The 21625-nt window shown below is 47.0% G+C and overlaps 1 protein-coding gene across 2 annotated transcripts in view; it reads right to left on the bottom strand.

Moving 5' to 3' along the window:
- Positions 1-188: 188 nt before the first annotated feature.
- The window catches only part of RAP1B (RAP1B, member of RAS oncogene family), a 495913-nt gene continuing 474476 nt past the window's right edge, over positions 189-21625 (bottom strand). For both annotated transcript variants that reach the window (XM_078676580.1, XM_078676587.1), the window contains one exon: positions 189-1432. The gene's annotated coding sequence lies outside the window, so the exon portion shown is untranslated. The remainder of the gene's footprint in view (positions 1433-21625) is intronic.

Here is a 21625-nt window from a genome sequence, read left to right as displayed (position 1 = left end):
TATTTCACGTCACCACAAGGAAAATCTGATGCGTATCTCTTAGTTACTTACCTCAATATTCTCAAGCAAGAAACCACATTGTGCCAAAGGCACACTTTGCATTTAAAAATAGCCAACTCCATATTTATTAACTAGCATTAACACATTACACATAACACTGAAGTGGCAGATAATCAGAATGCAAGCCCTTGCATGGCAATCCAAATTTATTGAACTACTGATGCTAAGTTATACAAAATTGCACCACTTTCATTAAGGCTTTTTAGTTTACATTTGGCCACCTCAAAGCAATTGTAGCATTAGGTTGGTCAATTTAAATACTGTGGCTCCCTGTTGGATTTACACACAATCTTTACACCCAAACGTTAATGCATACAAAGCAACAAGGCATTGTTAAATAAATCAGCAACGGATAGTACTGTAAATTAGGCCTTGTGACTAATTACACATGATTAAAATTACTTCCCACATTCACATCCACAGTACCCTTCCACCATTTAACATCTCAACCAAAACAGGTACACATGTGAAACAATCACTGACAGGCAAAAAATGACTAAACCTGCATATTTGGTATTGCAAACACTTATGCATGAGCAAGCGAGGAATTCACAGTGAGAATCTACAGCTACAGAAGCTGAAAAATGATTTACAAAAATTGTCAAATCATTAAAAAATAGTCTTAAAATATACACTTCTTGTTGTAGACCCCCACTGTACAAACAACTATAAACATTATTCTTTGTGTAAACAAGAGGGAAGAGGAAACCATGAATAAAAGGTTGAAAAGTTGGGACATGTCAATCTCGGATCATAAATGCATCATCTTTGACTAAAGACATTCCACTGAATGATCGGTTATATATTAATGACAAAAAACATTGTCCGGAGTTTCTCCATGAATGGGAAAAACCTACCTTTGTGTGTTAGTCAAAGCACTTTTGCACAACAAAATAGATGAAATCTTGTATTTGTTTAGAAGAAAGTAAGTTGCAATAAGCTACAAATATTGAAGAAGCAAAGTTATCAGGAGTAGTCTATAGGAGAGCTCTTTGGACTTTCTGTTTTATTATGCTAAAATAGTGGTGCTTTAACGATTTACATCATTTTGACTCTTCAATAGAAAGTAGAGGACCGCTCAAGGTTTACAGTACACATTTTCATCGCACATGGACACCGGTTGATGAAGAATGTCTGTTAGCCGTAATACTGGATCTAGGCTCTGCGTTTACCAGCTGCATATGCAAAGACTATCTTTCGAAGTAAAAATCTCTCTTGCGATGCTGGAAAGTGATTACTATGTGCAAACTGATGTCTAAGCTTCCATCCATCTCTCAAAGGGTACCACCACAGGAAAGTCCATTAAAGTTGTTGGTAGGTTTAGTGACATTGGAATGCTGGCACTGTTGACGTGGGCAACAGTTCTTCCGACCTGCAAAGAAACAGACAAGTCAGAAGGCAAACAATTAGAAAAGAAATACAGATTTAACAAGTACAAAGTCACAAATTGTTATGTACGCCATGGAAACCATACATATTACGCATACAAAGTGGCATATCAGATTATTAAAGTTTACCTCGCTATAGTAAATAAGGCAATCAAAGTTAATTGCGGGGAGATTAGAAACAGTTACAGTTGATCATTTGACCATAGGACCTCAAAGAGGTTATCTCAAAAGAATGGGAGAGCCAGGTTGGGACATTAAAACCGGCAAATAAACTGGTGGATGGATAACAAAACAGATGGCTTGTTTGTTACTATACGCACAACAGATTTTCTCTTCAGCAACGAGTAAGAGGAAGCTGGTACCGCAAGAAGGATAAAGGCCCCCTTCAGCGCCACCTGCCACGGTAGTCCACCAACGGCATACCTTTCAAGGCGAGCATATAGTCAGTAGTTGAAGAGTTAAATGTCTATCAGCCTTTTGAACTTTTTGCATATCTACGTGCCGATTTTACCAGTCTTGGTGTGTTTGATACACATTTTAATGTACTTCAGTCACAAACAGCAAGCTATTGTTTATTTCAAAGTGCTGCAGTTATATTTTTTAAAATCTACGTGGTACAAAGCAGTTTACAAACAGCACTTACTCTAGAATATAACAAATCTTGTGCCTAGTACTCCGACTGGGGTAGAGGTGCTGCTCCTTGTAGCACATCATTATTTTGGATAGATGAAAATGTAAGAACCATTTACCTCCGGCAATCATAACATATGCAATAAAAGAACAATAGTTACTTACCTGTAATCTGTGGTTCTCCAGTATTGGTGTCTTTCATAGATTCACATGCCTGAATCATTCCCCATCGTCGGAGTCCCACGGTACATAAAATAGCAATAACATGCACATAATAACCAAAAAACCTTGGTAATAAACAACCAGGAAGTAAAGTAGCCCTAAGCTACAAGAGCAAAAACTTCCACACTCATGACTATCTGTCATTTTGTATAGTCCAAACTGCAGCCAATCAGGCGACAGCACCCACCAGAATGTTCTCCCCAGAGGCTCAGGCTCTCAGATTTTCTCGCACAGGAGTGAAGCTAAACATCATAGCTAAAGAGCCTCTGCGGGGAGGTGGGCGGGTTGCATGTGAATCTATGAAATACACCAATACTAGAGAACTACAGATTACAGGTAAGTAACTATTGTTCTTCTCCAGTATTGGGGTGTCTTTCATAGATTCACATGACTGAATCAGAGTAGATAGCAGTACAAACCATAATGCTCGTTAGACGCTCTTTGTATCACAGTATATATGTAAACAGGCATCTCAATGCAGCATGAGCATAATCTAAAACGTATATAAATACAATAGTGCTTACAAATGCATACTGGGCAAGAAAGAACACAATGTATGAATAAGCGTCTAAAAAGAGCATAGTGGAGGAGGGAGAACAGAGGCTCACCTTATTTGAAAAGATTGCGGAGAACTGCTCGTCCCACTGACGTACTTGCAGTGTCCAAACAGAAATGTTTGGTAAACGTGTGCCTGCAGGACCAGGTTGACGCTCTGCAGATCTGATGAAGAGGCACACCAGCAAAGAGAGCGGTGGAAGAGGGGACCGCTCTTGTAGAATGTGCTCTTGACATGGAGCGTAGAGGCCTTCCCGCCTGTTGATGACACAGACTAATCGTCGAGGACATCCAACGAGCTATAGTCTGTTTGGATACAGCGTAACCTTGACGTAGCCTTCCATATGCTACAAATAGCTGTTCTGTTTTCCGAATTGTTGCAGTTCGTTGCACATAGAACTGGAGAGATTTCCAGATGTCAAGGGAATGCAAAGCTCTTTCTGCCGCTGTTTGAGGATTTGGAAAAAATGTCTTCAGAATTACTGGTTCATTAAGGTGAAAGTCTGAAGGAACCTTAGGCATGAAGCTTGGATTGGTATGAAGCACCACTGAATTTGACGTGAATTGTAGAAAAGGTGACTTAATAGTGAATGCCTAAATGTTGCTGACCCTTCTTGCTGATGTCAGCGCCAAAAGTAGAGAAACCTTCCACGAAAGGAACTTAAGATCCACCTTATGAATAGGCTCAAAGGGGCGACGCATGAGCTGAACGAGTACCACATTCAAATGCCAGGATTGAGGAGGACGACGAATAGGAGGAAACTTTCGAAAGAGTCCTTTAATAAATTGCTGAATAATTCTAGTACAATAGAGAGTTAGAGCCACCCTGAAGGAACCTCGATATAGCTGCCAAGAATACTTTCAACGTGGAATGAGATAAACCCGATCTAGCCAAATTAAGAAAGAACGGTAAGATCTGTTCTGGCTTGGCATGAATTGGATCTATATTGGCAGAGTGACACCAGGCGCAGAATCTCTTCCATTTGAGCTTGTATGTCTTAATCGTGGCAGGTCCTCTGGCATTGGCTAAAACCTCTTGGCAATCCGCAGGGATATCTAAGTGTGCGAACTCAAGGTGTTGAGGAGCCAAGGAGGCTGGGTCCGGGTGACAGATTTGACCCCCCTGAATGGTCAGAAGGTTCTGTATTGGTAGAAACTGAATGGGATCGCACTCCAAAAGGAGGAGAAGCTCGGTGAACCAGTATTAGCGAGGCCATCTGGGAGCCGGAGGAAAGGCATATGCATAATTCTGAGACCAGCTCATTGAAAGCGCATCCCCGCATGAGTCCTTGTGGGGAAGCCAGCTTGCAAAGTGTGGGCATTTGAGGTTCTAAATTGTTGCAAACTGGTCCAGATCGGGGTGACCCCACTCCCGAAAGACTAGGTCCTACGTCTGTTGGTGATCTCCCATTCGTGATTGGATATTGCAGATCTGCTGAGAGAATCCGCTAGGACATTGGAAATCCCTGGAACATGGACCGCTGAAAGATTGATCTTGTGACCCAGAGCCCAATCCCAAATCTCCTGGGCTTGCTGGGAGAGAAGGGCCGATTTTGTATCGCCTTGTTTGTTAATGCTCTGTCGTTCCCTTGAGAAAACTTGGAAAACAGAACCAAACACTATCATCCAAGCCGCCTTCAAAAACGCCACCCGCAAACACCACCAACTAATCCGAACAGCCAAGAAATCAGCACTCAAAGACCGACTAGACAACAACGCCCACAACAGCAAGGAACTTTTCAACATCATCAAAGAATTCACCAACCCCACCGCCAGCTCTAACGACATCACCCCCTCTCAAGCCCTCTGCGACTCCCTTGCCTCATTCTTTCATGACAAAATCGCCGACATCCATAACAGCTTTGACAACACACCTGCAAACCAATCCACCCCACCCACCTCCGAACCGTTACCTCCTCCGAATATCCTTCTCGAATGGAACCCAATCACAACAGAAGAGACCATTCGCCTGATGAACTCCATCCACTCAGGATCCCCTACAGACCCAGGTCCCCATCACATCTTCAACAAAGCAGACTCCATTATCGCACCCCATCTCCGAGATGTCATCAACTACTCCCTCAACTCCACCACATTCCCAGATAGCTGGAAACACGCCGAACTCAGCGCCCTCCTGAAGAAACCCACAGCTGACCCCACCGAACTCAAAAACTACCGGCCCATCTCGCTCCTCCCATTCCCTGCCAAAGTCATTGAGAAAGCCATTAACAATCAGCTCGCCACCTTCCTCGAAACTAACAAATCACTCAACGCCTCACAGTCTGGCTTCCGAGCCAAACACAGCACCGAGACCGCCCTCATCGCAGCAACAGACGACATTCGAACACTTCTGGACAACGGAGACACAGTCGCCCTTATCCTCCTTGACCTCTCCGCAGCCTTCGACACAGTCTGCCATAGCACCCTGATACAACGTCTCAGAAACATCGGAATTCAAGGAAAAGCATTGGACTGGATCATTTTGTTCCTCGCTGGAAGAACTCAGAGAGTCCGCCTCCCCCCTTTTAAGTCAGAGGCCACCGAAGTCATCTGCGGCGTCCCGCAAGGATCATCACTCAGCCCCACCCTCTTCAACGTCTACATGAGCCCCCTCGCAACCATCGCACGTCAACACAACCTCAACATCATCTCCTACGCTGATGACACTCAGCTGATCCTCTCACTCACCAAAGACCCAACGACCGCCAAAACCAACCTACACAAAGGGATGAAAGAAGTAGCCGAGTGGATGAAGCACAGCCGTCTGAAACTGAACTCGGACAAAACGGAAGTCCTCATCTTAGGCTCATCCCCTTCCGCCTGGGACGACTCTTGGTGGCCAACGGCCCTAGGAAAAGCCCCCATTCCGACGGACCACGCACGGAACCTGGGCATCATCCTGGACTCCTCACTCTCGATGACCAGACAAGTCAACGCCGTCTCATCTTCATGCTTCAACATCCTACGCATGCTCAAAAAAACATTCCACTGGATCCCCACCGAAACAAGAAAAACGGTCACCCATGCACTGGTTACAAGCCGTCTGGACTACGGAAACACGCTCTACGCAGGATCCACCGCAAAACTACAGAAAAAACTCCAACGCATCCAAAATGCTTCAGCCAGACTCATACTAGACATCCCCCGCACAGACCACATTTCCGCCCACCTGAAAGACCTTCACTGGCTCCCCGTCAACAAGAGAATAACGTTCCGTCTCCTCACCCATGCACACAAAGCCCTATACGAACTTGGACCTGATTGTCTCAACACACGCCTTTCCTTTTACACCCCCACCCGCCAGCTGCGTTCGTCCAACCAAGCCCTCGCCGCTGTTCCGCGCATCCACAAAGCCACCATGGGAGGAAGATCCTACTCCTACTTAGCGGCCAGGACCTGGAATTCCCTTCCCATCCACCTCCGCCTTACTCAAAACCACCTAGCCTTCAGAAAACAACTTAAAACATGGATATTCGATAAGTAAACCTCCCCCCCCTTCCTCAAGCGCCTTGAGACCCTATGGGTATGTAGTGCGCTATATAAATTCTGACTTGACTTGACTTAAATAATGCATACTTGTATTGTCTGTCCGAATTAGTACCGAGGCTCTTGGATGACTGTTTGAAAGGATTTCAAGGCCAAGAATATGGCTCGTAGCTCCAGGAGGTTGATGTGCCACTTCCTTTGTTGCACATTCCACGTTCCGTTGACAGTCATTCCCTGAAGGTGTGCTCCCTATCCTTCGAGAGAAGTCCAAAGGGGAGAACTTTGAGCTGAAAATCCTTGCCATCCACTCTGAATCATAAGAATTTTCTGTGTCTGGGGAGGATCGGTGCATGAAAATAAGCCTCTTGAAGGTAGAGGGTGGCCTTGTGATCCCCCATTGAAAGAAGCTGGAGGATTTCTTGAAGTGTTAACATTCAGAAGGTCAACTTCTTTAAGTATTTGAGGGCGCGCAGGTAGAGGATGGGACGCCATTCCCCCGATTTTTTCCTTATGAGGAAAAATCTTGAGTAAAAACCTGTTCCCTTTTGCAAGTAAGGAACTTTTTCGATTGCTCCCTTCTGTATCATTGATTGTATTTGGGTGAACAACTCCTTGATATGAGCTGGAGGTGGGCCCTTAGGAGGAGAATTTGGGGGAATTTTGACAAATTCTGAATTGTGTCCTCTGGCCACTATATCCAGGAGCCACTTGTCTGTAGTAATTGCGGACCAGTTCGAGTAGAATCAGGATATTTTTCCTCCAACTTTTGACTGGGGGGAGGGTAGAGATGGTGGCAGGTGGCATGTCTCACTGTTTTTATTGGAATCTCTTCCACGGTAGGAGGACTTCCTTCTGGACTGCGTGTAAGAATTACCCAGCTGTCCGTAAGACTGTGGTTTGTAGGGCTGACACCTCTGGTTGGATTGAGAGGTTTGATATGACTTCTGCTGATTGTAATTTCCTCTGTTGGAAAAGGATCCAAGCCCTTTAGCCCCTCGAAAGGACGACTTGCGAAACTGCAGGCTACCCAAAGATCTCGCCGTTTCAGTGTCCTTTTTGATAGCCTGTAGGGCCTCGTCAACATGCTGGCCAAAAAGAAACTCGCCATCAAAAAGCATGTCCATTATTTTGGTCTGGACCTCTTGGCGAAACGATGTGGACTTTAGCCATCCCTGTCTCCTCAACACAGCCACGCCCGCTAGCTGTCTGAAACCTGTAGACGTCACGTCTACTGCTGCGTCGATCATTTCTGCTGAAGCAAGTTCACCCTCTCGCAATATCTGCCTTGCCTCAGATCTCGCAGGTTCTGGTGACATCTCAACATAGGGGGAGATGTCGGACCATATTTGCCTGTCGTATCTCCCTAATATCGCTAGGGAGTTTGCGGCTCATACAGTGGTTGCTGCCATCGTGGAGACCCTCTTCCCGATGGAATCCAAACGCCTGCTATCTCTATCAGGTGGAGCCGAATTAGGTGAAGAGGGGTTCCTAGCCCGTCTTTGCGCGGCTTGAGCGACGACCAAATCAGCCTTAGGTTTTCCTATTAGGCATGCAGGAGAGTTTGCCGGTGCCTTGTATTTTTTGTCTAACCTGTGCAATACAGCCGGAAGGGAATTGGGTGTCGCCATGATTTTTAAACCTTCCTTCCATATGAAGTCAATGATGGGAATAGTTTAAAATCATAAAGAAAGCACTCATCTTTCTTTGTTTCCATTGGGATTAGGAACCTTTTAGTAGCTCTTTCCATCAGGAGATGGAAGCCTCTGATGTCTACTGGAGGCGAATTAGCTGCAGCTGGAGCAGAAGGTGATGGTATCTGAATTTGGTAGTCATCCCACTCCGACAGACTAGACTTGTCATCCACCTGTCCTTCCTCCCTAACCTCATCCTTGGTATTCCCGACTTGAGAATGATGAGATGGTGCTGGAGAAGGTGGTCTTGGAGATTTCAAAGTGGATGCAGAGGCCTGAGGCATGGGAGTGGATGGGAGAGATCCTGCCGACTCCGATGGAGGGAAACGACGATAGTAATCGTCTAACATGTACTGTAAATTATTAAGAAGGGCCAAAGGCATTTGTGCTGAGGGCATCGTGGCAGGAGCTTGACATACAGATTCGGAGAACTGTTTTTCGTCTGGATCTTCCTCTTGATATTTAATAAGCAATTCAGATGGACTTGCAGCAGTGAGGAACCTGTCGTCTACATCAGATTGCTCCTCATCATCATCATCATCGGAATCCAGCAATTGGACTGGCAAATTAAGCGGTGATCGAGCTTGTAATGACGAGCCACGTCTCTCCGGCAGAGAAGGTGTCGTAATCGGTTGGGCAAAAGAGGCTGTAGATGGTGTGGAAGACCATACTTGTGGTTCAGTACAGGTTGATAAAAGTGTCGTCGACGGTGCAGTCGTCGAAGGAGATGGTATCGATGAGACAGTTACCTTAAGCAATGGTGTAACCTTCGTCGATGTTTGACAACGAGGCATCCTTCGTCGAAGATGGCTTCGCCGACGGGGCAATTTTCGTCGACGATGAAGCGGTCGCCGATGAGGCAGTCTTAGTCAACGGTGGGATCTTCGATGTCGAGCCAGCCTTCGTTGACGGTGGGGTCGTCGACGTCGAGCCAGTCTTCGTCGACGGAGCACTCGTCGACGGAATCTTACCTCCCTTCGTTATCGACGACGATGGACGGCATTATCTTCGTCGACTAAATAGGTCTTACCACAACAGAGACCAGCGTCGACGGTGAAGAGGCTGACGACATTATCATCTTAGGCTTAGGTGATGAGAAGGTGACTGTCGACGTTGAAGAGGCGTCGACGATGATAATCGACGACTAAGGAGCAGACGACGACTCCGTCGATTGCGTAGACTTCTTCTTCTGAGGAAAAACCTTCTCAGGAAGCCTCTTAGATACCAAAGACTTTCCAGTCCTTTTAGGGGGCGATACAGATGATGATCCAGAAGGTGGAGAAGCCTTTTTTTACATAAGGCAGGCCAGAGCCCTTGGAGGGCTGAACTTTCCTCAACACCTTAGCCCCAGTGGAAGATAGATCTTCCTCAGCCGTCCACTTTCTTGAGGATACAGATGACCTGGAGCCACACTTCCCACTTCAGATAAGGGATTGTCTTGGTCTTTAATCTTCTGTAGCCACAGAAGAAGGCGTCCTTCCCTGTCTCTGAGGGTCTTCTGAGGGAAGGTCCTGCAGATTTTACACTCTCTCACCTCATGATCAGGATAAAGGCAGTAGATGCACTTTTTGTGGGGATCTTCTTTAAAAAGCCGGAGCTTCCCACAAGATTCACAAGGCCTGAAGAAGAGGACATCTTGGATTAAGAAATACAGTCAGAAAAGTGAATTACTGAGCAAAGCTCAGGGAGACTCCCTTCACACGACGTGCAGTAGAAAATCTTAGAGCCTGAAACTCCGGGGAGAACATTCTGGTGGGTGCGGTCACCTGATTGGCTGCAGTTTAGACTATACAAAATGATTATGATAGTCATGAGCGGTGAAGTTTTTGCTCTTGTAGCTTAGGGCTACTTTACTTCCTGGTTGTTTATTACCAAGGTTTTTTGGTTATTATGTGCATGTTATTGCTATTTTATGTACCGTGGTACTCCCACTCCGACGACGGGGAATGATTCAGGCATGTGAATCTATGAAAGACACCCCAATACTGGAGAACTATGTTTAAGGCTTAGGCTTATGATAGTAAGTCCTACGTGAAGAGCCTGACTGTTCTCTTAACTTCAGTAATGCCTTATCTGGAAGAGACTATATAGCCGCAGATTCCTTAAATTAGAATTATCCTCAAGAGTCAGACTGGATCTGGACATTTTTTGTTAACAGTAGCCCTGCGTGCCGGTAGGTGGCATTGTTCAGCTCCGTGTGGTGTTGTCTGTGCTGGAAATGACATACGCGGTGTCCACGGTTCTGGCTGGCAGATGTCTAGCACCGACAGTCCGCGTGCTAATGCAGTGGTCGCAGCCTTGGGCTCTGAGGGAAAGAGCAAACAAACCCCCAGCGGATTGCTTTTTGGACAATGTGTAACAGATTTTAATGCAGCGCATGATCTATTGGGATGGTCCATTTCCGCACACCTTTCCCCTTCGTGGCCTGACATACCCCACTTAGAGTTGATCGTCCACCGGAAAGGTTTTGTGCTGTCAAGGTAGAACGACAACGCTTGTTTTTGGAACAGCTGGTCGAGTCTCTCGTCTTCCTTAGAGAGATGAGGCAGAGAGTAATAGGTCGTTAAATGGCCTACGTGGAATAGGGTGACTACCTTTTGCTAGAAGGATGCTCAGGTGCGATGGACCAGTTTGTCGAGTAAAAGGGTGATGTAGGGAGGCTGAGAGGATAGTGCTTGTAGCTCACTGACTCTCCAGACAGATGCAACTGCTACCAGAAAGGCAGTCTTGATAAGAAGCTTATGAAAACAAGAATGAAGCGGCTAAAAGGGAGCACATAAAGGAAGTAAGAGCCAATTTATGGTCCCATTGAGGCATAAAAAAGGGAGCTGGGGGAAATGTATTGTAGACCTTTAAGGAACCTATTTACAATAGGGGACTTGAAGAGAGCAGGCTGATCTGGCAGCTACAAGAAGACGGATATGGCAGATAAATAACTCTTCAAAGTGCCCAATGCAGAGTCTTGCTGGGCTAGGGTAAGTATAAACAAAAGAAGCTCAGAAAGGGGAGCAGATAAGGGATCAATCTGTTTCCCTGCACACCATGCCACAAATGTATTCCAATGACCAGAGTATACTTTGTGTAGGGACGCCAAGATATCATTGTAGACTTCGGGCAAAAGGTCGAAAGGTGGCAACTGTCACCGCTTTATCTCCACGCATGAAGGCTGAATGTTGACAGGTTCAGGTGGAGAACCCTCCCCTGCTGCTGCGACAGAAGATCCTCCCAAACAGGCACACTGATCTGAGGAATGATGGCCAAGCTCAACAGCTCAGCTCAGGATACCAAACGAACTCACTGAGCCCAGTCTGGAGCCACAAGGATGACTTTGGCATGGTCATTCCTAATCTTCTTGAGAACTCTGGGCAGGAGTGGTATGTGCGGAAAAGCGTACAGGAGTCATGAGCTCCACTCGAGATGAAAAGCATCTTTGAGCGATAGCCGCATTGGAATCGCCAACATGCAAAACTGCTGCCATTGCACATTCTCGGGGTGGCAAACAGATCTAATCAAGGCTCTCCCCAATGCTGAAAGAGACCATGCACCACCTCCGATGGAGTTGTCATTTGTGATCCAAAAGGCAACTTCAGCTGAGTTAGTCAGCTCTGGTGTTCAGAGAGCTAACCAGGTGTTGAACCACAAGGGAAATGCCTTGACCTTCCAGCAATGTCTAGAGAAGCAGGGCCTCTCAAAAAAGGGTCCATGACCCCCACCTCTCTCTAAAACTGTTGCAGTACCACATGGTGGTGGTGATGTCAGTGAACACTTACACTAGCGTTCCTTTAATGGAAGGTAGAAAGGTTTTTGTTTTGTTTTTTACAACACATTTTATTGATTTTTTTTTCCATCCAATGGGGTGAGCCCCCGGACAAGCCATATTTATACATAGCAATGAACTTAAGTATACTGGTTGCTGCCCCGGATATCCTGCGAGAAACTATAAAACGCCCGGCCCAACAGCCCCCGCCGCCCTTCTCCCCCCATTCCCGCACCGCCCAACCCACTTCAAAGACTAAACAGGCATAAATACATATGATCACATCTCCGCGCCGACTAATCCACGAGTAGGAGTGGAGAGTCATGTGATGGTGAGTGTCTATGAGATCTTGATTCGTGGACGTGGGAAAAATAGCAAGATCAATACCCCGATACTTGGCCCATGCAGCCCAAATTTTCCCATGCTTCTGCGGGCAACCCCCTGCCTGAAACACCGCCACCTCGGCAGACATGCATTTGCTAACGCGGATTTCCAGGCCGCCACCCCATGGGGAGATGAAGACTTACAGTGCTGGGCTATGTCGTGCTTAGCTAGCGTGAGCCCAAGGAAAAGAAGGTGTCTCTTATAGATGTTCCCTCCTATATCGTCAGTACTGTGGAGGAGGGTCAGGCGTGGATCTTCTGGGAGGTCCCACCCCAGGCAGGACAGTACCCCCGACCAAAAATGTAACACTGTGCAACCCCAGACTGTGTGTAAAAAGGATCGGTCATCGGACTGGCATCTGAGGCATGCGGGAGACGACATAGCTCCCATCTTCCAGAGGCGGAAGCGGGTATAGTACACCAGATGCAGGTATTTAAACTGTATCAGTCTATACCTAGATGATACTTCTGAGCCCCTCGGACTAGCAAGAGCCTCGGTCCAGTCTTCATCCGAAAGGGACGGCATGTCAGCTTCCCATGCCGCTTGCGTCCGATGCAGGTTCGTCTTGGTATGTGTGGTCAACGTCTGGTAAAGCTGACGGATTTTGTGTTCATCCAGATCACCCATCAACAGTCTACCCTCCAGGGGATGGAATTCTGGCAAAGTCGTAAGGTCTTTAGAGAGAGAGAGAGAGAGAGAGAGCGTGCCAAAGCTGGAGATACTTATGGAATTGGGATTTGTGGAGGTCGAACTCCTCCTGCAGCCTTTGAAAGGATTTGAGTGTGGGACCGCGCATCACGTCACCCAGTGTCGAGATCCCAATTGCATCCCACCGACGGAACCCAGGCAACACCGCGACCGATCGGAGGCACGTGCCTCGCCAGAGGGGCGTCTCACACGTCAGCATACCCCACCATCCCATATACTTCGCCAAATCTGGATCACGGTACGACAGGCTGGGGGGAGGGCGTCCAGGGCGGAGGCACTATATAGAAGATCCAACAGTGGATAGACCTCTAGGAAGAGCCGCTCTACCGCATAGGCCGGATCGTCCTGCGGATTATACCACCTTTCTTTGATGACCAGCAGTTGGGACGCCCAGTAGTAGGATCTTACGTCTGCAGCCGCAATGCCCCCACAGTAAGTCGATTGGACGCAGGTCGCCAGAGCCACCTGGACCGCCCGCCATCCCACCGGAAGTTGTTCTGGAGAGCATTTACTTGAGGAAACCAGGACGGAGGGATGGGATAAGGGTAATTTTGCAATTTGTATAATAAGTGCGGCAACGATACCATTTTAAAAATCGCTGACCTGCCGTAAAGAGACAGGGGGAGATGGGACCATACCGTCGTCTCCTCTGGACTACAGGAAGCAGAGGGGCCATGGTAAGCGACCACGCCGAGGTGGGATCCCTGGTGATATAGACACCGAGGTATTTAAAGCCGTCCTTTGCCATGACTAGCTGTGAGGCCCAGTCCGGACACCCCTGCTCCCCACAGATCGGAAAAAGTGTCGATTTAGATGGATTGGTGTGCAGCCCCGTCGTCTCGCCAAACACCCGTAGAATCTCCAACCGCGGGGTCAGAAAAGAAGAATCGCGTGTCGCCTGCGTAGAGTGCGATTTTATCTGCGTATTCTGAAGACCAAACCAGACCTCTATAGGTCGCATCCAGGCGTACCCATGCCGCCAGTGGCTCGGTGGCAAAAGCCAAATGAAGCGAGGACAGAGGGCATCCCTGCCTTGTCCCCCTTCGGATGCAAAAGGGGTCCGAACGATATCCAGCCACCCTCACTCAGGCTGTCAGGTCGGTGTATAGGAGTTTAACATAAGCTGGAAAGCGTGGACCTAGATTAATAGCCTCCAGTAATTTAAAAAGATAAGACCAGCCCAGGGAGTCGAAGGCCTTGTCGATATCGGCCAGTAGGACCGCTGCGGGACGTTCCAGGTGGTGGGCCTGGTAGAAAGGTTTTTAATGCCAGTCGGATTGCCTTGAGCTCAGACAGGTTGATGTGGAGTCCGGATTCTGCCAGAGACGACAGGCCTCTGATCTCCACCTCTCCTAGATGGCCGTCCGAGCACAGGAGTCCTGCATCTGTCGATACTGTCAGATCTGGTTGGAAGAAGGGAGAGTGGTCTGTCGCTGTTCCAACTACGGTTTGTTAATTTACCAATGCAGATCTTTTGCAGTGCCCACTGATAACTGGACCATGTCTGAGAGATTCCCCTGATGCTGCGTCCACTGGAGCTTCAAGTCCCACTGCAGAACCTGCAAATGCCAGCGGGCATGTGTCACATGCAGGAGGCCATGAGGCGCAGCAGCCTCAGTCAGTCTCATCGAAACCCAGGCTAGAAGCTGAACCATCGATATCATAGTCAGAATATCCTGGACTAGCGATTTTTAAGGATAAGCCCAAAGTTGTACTCTGACCAGAACATCTCCAATAAAAAGGAGTGTCTGAGGAGTCAGGAATGACTTTGGCACGTTGATAGTGAACCCCAGGGAATGCAGAAGGTCCGTCGTAATCTAGATGTGGGAGAAGACTGATTGGGATGACCCTGCTTTCAACAGCATGTCATTGAGATAGGGGGAAGATCTTTTTTCCCTTAACAAAGACAATCAAAATTGAAGGGGTTCAGAAGAGGCATGTTATAAGAATTGTGGCCCATAGAATGCGGACAACATCCAAATGTTCATGCTCTGTCCCAATAGCGAGGACTTTTTCAAAGACGTTATTGAGTGTTTGAATGCCATCCCTCACATCCAAATCCAGGTAAGCTCTAAACTGGTTAATTTTGGGGTGTCGCTAGAAGCAGGAAACCCTCAGGACTATGGCAACAAACTGTTCTATTTAATCCTGTTGGGGAGAAGATAGATCTGTAAGCAGTGGATTCAACCAGTGCCCCACTCAAAAGCAAAATGGCTTGACTCACTGTTATATGTATACAGGGTGGATTTGAGCCAACGCCTTTCCAAACAGGCACTGGCGTTGCCAACAGGTTTCCCATTTAGAAAGTTGGAGCTATTGGTTTTGTAAATGACATTTTATATTTATATATTGTTATTGACAATGACAATGCCAACTTTCCAAATGCGAAACCTATTGGCAACGCCAGTGCTTGTTGAAGATGCCTAGTTCAGTTTATGACTCAGTTAAATGGATGGGGAGTGTTCAGACAGGCAGAACTCATTGTGATGAATCGTCGGACCCGTCTGAGGGTGTCTTCCTCCTCAGCGGTCTCACGTTACAATCCTAGCTGTTTAAACTTAATCTGCTAGGACTGCTTTCCCAGCTTTCAGTTCACCCGGCCATCCTGGTCATTTTGTAACGCATGTGATGCTGTAAGATAAAAGGTGATCTTTTAAAAAAATATTTTTAATAAGGGGGGTCGGAAATGCTTCAGGGATGATTGTCGCACAATTAACATACAGGCCCACACTACAATCGTTAGTTATATGTTTTTTGCCACAAAATGCCACGCACAATCTGACTGGTGTGAGTCACAGAGCCTGAGTTCTGGTTATTAATGGCATTCTATTTATGCGCTGGAGTGAGAGAGTCAGAGCTGATTTTTTTTAATACGTGCACAGGCAGCGCTGCACGAACAGCTCTTAGGATTGCCTTGCCTGTGACTATGAATTGGCTGTGCATGCAGGGGCAAGCCTGAGCTGAACCCTAGTATCACATAGTTCAACACTAATCTAGCCACAATACACACTAGTTGTTAAACCGTATTCCACTGCGGTTCTTTTTACATCTGATCCGACTCATGATACATAATTTTTTTTGGGCCAGGACAAACAACTTTAAACACAGAAAGAACACTTAGGGTGCTGCAGTGGCAAACTGTGTGTGTGGATAATATGGTAGTAGTAACCTGAATCTCTGGCATGGACATCCTCTATCCTTGGCAGTTGATTTTTTGCAATGGAACTTTTTGACGATTGTGTATCTCTGAGGGCTGCTCTCAGTGCTCTGAGCTCAGAGTAAAGTTAACCTATGGTAAATATCGTTACTCGTGAGAGGGCAATGCGCGAGGCCGGCCTGACTGTGTCACTATTTTGTAACTCGTGTGGCGCAGTAAGTAATGTGTTGTTAATTTAACATACATTCAGCCCCACAAACTAATGAGATGCCAAAATGCCACGCACAGTCTGCTCAGATTGACGGATATGAGTTGCAGGGCATAGAGGATATGATTTAATTTATGCACAAAGAATTGGCTTCAAAAAGCGCATAATAGGTTGAGAGAAGTCACAGTAACTCACAGCTGATCTTCTGCTCGTGGGAGTTAATGCCTGTGTGCGAAAGTGCGATGCGCTTGGAGAGTGTATGCTGGCAAATGGCCGGAGGGAAGCCGGATGGGGGCGGGAGAGCCTGGTGGGGGGGCGGGAATGCGAGCGAGGGGAGGAGAAGTGTGGCAGGCGGATTAGGGAGATGCGCGTGCTTGTGTGGTCATGTGACCCGCTTTTGTGGTCACGTGACTCACATGCACTGTGGAAAAACCGCAGTGGTTTGACGAGTCGATTGAGCACTTGAATTTTCGCCTATTACATTCGCAAGCGAATGATAATAGGCGAAACCTAAAAAGCAGTAGTAGTGGGCCCCATTGACCATCTGGTTGGGAGGAGGCAACAGAGTTAAACTTCTAGGAACAAACAGGAAGTGAACAAAACTAGCAAGCTTCTCAATTTGGCTCGATGATTACAGACGTTTGGCGACATGATATGGTAGTCAATACCGTTCTTCTTAAGCTGAGCTCTTTAGTTTTTCTTTAAGGGCAGAACACTATGACAGTGTAAGCAAGGCAAACTAGGACAAAAAAAAAATAAAGATAGGGGAAGACTGGCACCCATGATCTCCGCAGATGAGCTGCAACCACCGCTATCACCCTGGTGAACACCTGGTAAGGACAAAGGATAGCACTCAAACTGAAAGTGCTTGTGACCTACCGTGATCTGCAGATAATGTCTTTGGGCAGGCAGAACAGAGAAGTGGAAATAATTGCCCTGCAGGTCCAATGCTACTATCCAGTCTCCTGGGTCCAGGGCAGACAGGACTTGTGAGAGCATGAGCATTTTGAATTTCCCTGTTGTCAGAAAGAAATTGAGGGGGTGCAGGTCTAGGATAGGATGAAGGCATCCATCCTTCGTGGGCAACCACATGCTACTTCTAATAAACACCCTCTCTATGGTTCCCTTGTCCAAGAGAGGCACAACTTCCTGGTAGAGTAAGGAGAGGTGGTCCTCCATCAGCCTGTCATAAGTAGGTGGCATGGGTAGAGGGGTAGTCATAAACAGGAGGGTGTAGCCCCAACGGACAATCTGAAGAACCCAGCTGTCTGATGTTAATGACCAAAACACACAAGATGATGGACGGAATGTCGCACATTGGCAAAACATTCACCCTCAGTCACAGATCAGGGTTTAATCCATCGTTATTTTGCTCACCACGCCACCCCAGTGACTTCCAGTGGTGCAGGTGAGGACGTATCCTACTGCCCACTGGTTGCTTATGATGGTCCAAGGGCAAACTAAAGAGGCTTGGAGTCTGCTGCTGCTTTGGGGAGGGTGGTGGACTGGGCAGACCTCTGGCTGCTGGACCAACAGGGTATGTGTGTGCCATGTCGTCGGCCACACAGGGGCTGGAAAGTTTGTGGGTCATGGTGGCTGGGCGGGTAGAGATGAAGCTGGAAACTTCCACAAAAGGTGGACTGGGGTTGATGGAGGCCATGGAAAGGACCAAGGACCTGGCCGCAGCTCTGCTGTCCTTGAAGTGCTCCAGCGCAGACTCCGCCTTATCTCAGAAGAGACAGGAGCCATCAAAGGGCATTTCTGTAAGCGAAGCTTGAACAACCCCTGAAAAGCAAGTTGTCTTCTGGTAGGCGTGGTGCTGTAGGACCACGAACGATGAAACAGCTCTGCCTAGCAAATCGGTCGTGTCCAGCCCACATCCGATTGTGAACTTCACTGGGTCACTCCCATCAGCCATCACTTGGGAGAATATGGCCTGGGCCTCCTCTGGGAGCATAGGCAGCAAAAGTATGCAAGGGAAACTCAACGGGAATGGGAGTAACAGCCTAAAGTACATGCAATGTTCACAGACAGCAAAACCAGGCTGGCGGAAGGGAATGCACCAGGATTTAATTGGGAAGTGGAGGCTTGGACCACCAAGATCTCTGGTGTAGGATGCTGAGTGAGGAAAGAGGTCCCCTGGGGCAGGAGGATGGTCTTGGCAATTGTCTAGTCCACAGGAGCCTCTTTGGAGGGCTTGGACCAGGCTCTGAGCTTGACGTCTGCAAGGGCTTCATTAAATGGGAGAAGCTGTTCTGAATGAGGGGGGTTGGGTACTCCCAGTTGAATTACATCCATCTGTCAAAACGTTAGTCTTGACATCCAGGGAGGGCAACTGACGGTCCAGGATCTTAGCTGCCCTTCTCACCACCACATCACATTTTGCACCCTCCTCCGTAGCCACGGTAGGACGAGAGACCAAACCAGTATCTGGGGAGATGTCCAGTCTGCTGGAATCCGCAATTCTTAACACAAGTCTATATTCGTGTCTAGGGGATGATATTCTTCAGGGTCCAGAGGCCCCTCTCAAGCTTTCCCAAGTCCTAGCCTATAGGAATAGTACTCAAGCTGGAGAGAATGGCTCACGTCAGTGCCGGAGCCAGACGCCTCTCTCACTCCGTGTCTGAGTCAGGGATAAGAATGGGGATGACGCCACCAGAGGGTGCCGGAGGGTCAGCGTCAGGGAAGGTACAGGTGGCATGACCAGCATCTGTCTGAATCTATTTGTGGGTCTAACTGATGCCGAGGGCAGATTCACTGGCAGTTATGTGATTTATATTCCTAAAGCGCAACCGTTACTCAAAGGTGTTCTGGCGCTGGCTACTACCCTCCGAGTACAGATTATCATGGAGATACTACATGCTAAAAAGCCAGGTTTTTAGTCCCTTGAATGCCATAAGGTCAGTGGCAGTTCAAAGATGGAAGGGAAGTTCATTCCAGGCCCGTGCGGCACAGGTGATAACAATTTTCCTTCCCACGTGGCTTTTTGATGGGGAGTATTATCACCATATTAGCTCCTAGGGAGCCGTCCCGCTCCAGATCGGACAAGCAGGGCTATTAAGGGAGCCACTCCAGAGCGCTGACGTAAGTTGCTTTCGAGACGGTCTGCTCCTCCAGACATGGTGCTCTCAAAGCAAATCAGTAGACCAGTATGTAGACTCCTGGACTTGGGAGCTTATTAATGGAAATAATCCATCCACATAACAGTGAGGATGGGAAAGTTGATGAGGATTCTGTGGCTAGACAGTCTCTACAAACAGTGTTACGGAAGGTAACTAACTTGTTCCTCTGATAAAGACTTCCAGCTACAGATTCCTCCCATTTGAACAGAAACCAATGCATGACCTAATGGGAGGTGGGCTGTGAATGATATCAAGCCAGAAGTCCTGAGGGACCTTGGCGGCCCTGGCTGTCCAGACACCTGTGTTTAAAGAAAGCATTGAGGGACACCCATGCAGCTGCCTGGCTGATGTCTCGGACAGGGGCTCCATGTGCTAACGAAGTTGTAGTATCTTCGGTCCTGGTGAAATGATCCTCAGCCCTTCTTGGGTCTGCTCCGAAGGGTTCCTCAGCGGTATTCGTACAAGCGTCGAGATGCCTCCGGGTAGTCGTGCGCTATACAAGTACCTCTACATTTACATTTACATATTACAGTATTATTTTATATTACTGTTTGCGCTGTAAGCATTATACTTCGCATTCTGTCTAACTATTGTAGCAGTTCATATCCCTTGCATGAGAATAAAGACTGTTCAATAAACCCTTTTATTGAAACGCCCGGCTCTCTATTTCTATGCAAGTCTGTAGAAACGAAGCATGCACGATTGACTGAGTGAAATAGTTATCTATTGTTTCCACGACTCTGAAGATATTGTTCCGGTTCTAGGGGAAACAAAGTTGTCATGTTTATGCGGTTCTCCGAAATTAATCCCTTCTTGTTTATTCGAGAAAGTTTCTAGTGACCTGTGAGTTAGCTGGCAAACACACAATTGCATTTAATATACTCGATAGAGACATACTCAGTTCTATGTCAAATCTATAGTGTATATTATTCCAATGCGCAGAGCCTATTGGGAATATAGGAACTACACTACATGGCGCACAACGGTTTGGTAAGGCACTAATTTAACGCTAGATACTACAGTAACTCAGTCATGCATTTCTCAGAGACCCCTTTCTCCCGTAATACCCCAACAGACGTCTGGAGTGGGTAAAGGAGAATAACCGCCACAGCTGAGTAGGACGAAAACTCCTTTGTATTAGTTTTTGGTTTGTTCAACGTTGAAGGATACAGTGTTCCAAAATATTGTGCACCATATCTTTGTTCCCTTGAAACTTGCTCTGCAGTTTTCATTGAACAAAAAATGGCCCTAAACGGGGATAACACCAATACCAGTGGAGCTGCAGCTGATCCAGCCGATGCAGCTTTTAACTTTACAGGTTTCCAAGAAACAGATGAGAATGCTACAGTCGTTCCTCAAAATTTAAGGAAAGCCATCACTATAAAACTTATAAACCATGGCCTAACATCAAGAGTAGGTAGGGCAGTTTTTGTGATAGAGGCACATGAATATCACCAGACAGAGGTATTCTATTCATGGATAGTCTTCCCAGAAGCAAATGAAGTGGGAAAATAGCAAACAAACTTCTAAAGAGAACCGTTCTCATTTCAGAGGTATGTCTCCTCAAAAGGAGCCCTCTGAAAGGAGGTATAACCTCAGGAATAGGGATAATTTGAGAAAACCTGATAGATATCAAGATACTGATGCACGTTCCTCTCGTACCTTTCAGACTTCAAAACAGAAATCCGAAAGAAGAGGACGGTCAGAAAACAAAGAACGCGTGAAGTATAAAGATCAGAAACAAGAAACCTCAATTCATCAAAAAGAAGGTAGCAGGTCTAAAAATCAGACATGCAGAGGATCTTGAGGACACAACTCAAAAACGGAGAATGGGCTCAGACAATGTTGGACAGCGCAGCAGAAGTCACAATAGTTCGCCAGAACCTGAAGGACCTTCTGGAGACAGTGGACTTGAATGAATTCATTCAAGTTGAAACTGCAGATACCAGGATTAGTTCTCCACATAGGTTATATGAATTAACACTCTGGATGGAGGGAGACCTACCAAGAAAAATAAAAGCACTCTTTTGGGAGCGACTTTCTAAAGGTTATGACGTTCTTCTAGCTGAATAAGACTAGCCACCAGAATTTGTCAGGGAGTGCCCAATGGGGATCACACCACATCTGGAGGACTGCACCACTTGGGGTACGTCTTTGCTGCTATCTACACTAAAAACACATGGTGTTCCGTCCATGGCAGTAATACCAGACGTCCTGAAACAGATTCAAAACAAATATGGGGCAGAGCCTGCTTTAA

This window comes from Lissotriton helveticus, chromosome 1_1, assembly GCF_964261635.1.
Source record: "Lissotriton helveticus chromosome 1_1, aLisHel1.1, whole genome shotgun sequence".
In the NCBI taxonomy this organism is placed as follows: domain Eukaryota; kingdom Metazoa; phylum Chordata; class Amphibia; order Caudata; family Salamandridae; genus Lissotriton; species Lissotriton helveticus.
This window is presented reverse-complemented; position numbering and strand designations above follow the sequence as displayed.